The sequence below is a fragment of the Conger conger genome, chromosome 13 (genome assembly GCF_963514075.1).
Source record: "Conger conger chromosome 13, fConCon1.1, whole genome shotgun sequence".
Taxonomy (NCBI): domain Eukaryota; kingdom Metazoa; phylum Chordata; class Actinopteri; order Anguilliformes; family Congridae; genus Conger; species Conger conger.
The window spans coordinates 348,334-349,420 of NC_083772.1; the positions used below are offsets into that span (position 1 = coordinate 348,334).

At 39.0% G+C, this 1,087-nt stretch overlaps 1 protein-coding gene across 1 annotated transcript in view; it reads right to left on the reverse strand.

Moving 5' to 3' along the window:
* Positions 1-868: 868 nt before the first annotated feature.
* Positions 869-1,087, reverse strand: part of ap1s3a (adaptor related protein complex 1 subunit sigma 3a) — a 6,393-nt gene continuing 6,174 nt past the window's right edge. Inside the window, exon 6 of the mRNA XM_061217432.1 lies at positions 869-1,087. This exon is cut by the window's right edge and continues 628 nt beyond it. The gene's annotated coding sequence lies outside the window, so the exon portion shown is untranslated.

Genomic DNA, 1,087 nt, shown 5'->3' on the forward strand with positions numbered 1-1,087 from the left:
CCTTCTTCTTACTGTCCAGTGTTTCACAGGCGAATGATCAGAAACGGAATCCTCATCACCGTGTGAATGGAAGTCAGAGGCTCGGTCCCTCAGTTTGTAGTCCAGCATTCTACGATGAACTACAAAGTACTAAAGGCAGTACACATAAATGGCTTACAAATGGTAAACCTGCGAGGGAAGGAGGCTCCACCCCCTACAGCACCACGATATCTGTTCATGCCACTCAAACCATTCAGTTAGAGGATCTACATGATGCTAAACCGCTGTCCAATGGGTGATCAATTACAATTGTTCCTGAAGTCATTCCACACCAAGTGAGCCAATGGCTCATGTTCTCAGATTTAACACTGAACGGCATGAATGGGCATACACATTGTTATTATATGAGTTAAAATTATTGCAGTTTTTTCCTTGAATTTTTTTTTTTTTTTTTTTAACATAAATAAAGCCAAAAATACACTCACCGATTAGCATTTAATTTTCAGCAGCCTGTAAATCCGATTATAATAAAGGTATCATCACCAAAATGGGGTGTACATCTCCACCCATAGATTCAGCAAAGCTGCAAGTTAAATGTTTTATAAAGCAATAGTAGGGCTGTTAATTTTGGTGCTAAAATGTAGGTCTCAGTTTTCACCCTTATATGTCTACTGCATTGTGTATTATGTGTTGACTGAGTAACCTGAAAGGTCTCCCTTTGGGACTTCCTGGTAAAATAAAGGCCAAATACTTTGAGAAGACTCAAACTGAACTGCGGGTGGGAACATGAGCAGCTACACATCGAACATCCCATAATATTCTCAACATCCCATGATACCGACACTGCAGTGAGCCACAGTATTAGATATAAGAAAAAGCCAGAGACCCATTTATATAAAAATATTTATTTTAAATGTATTACAATAGAAACATGACAAAACTTGAAAATAGGCCTTCATTTTCCCTGGCAAGGAGAGCTCTCCAATATTGGGGCTGGACTGCAGCTACGGGACTCATAAAAGCATGAAAAATTTTATATCGGGGTAAAATAATGATTTAAAACACCAACAATGTTTTCTATGAAAGAAGGGGATTCAGAGGGAGGGGG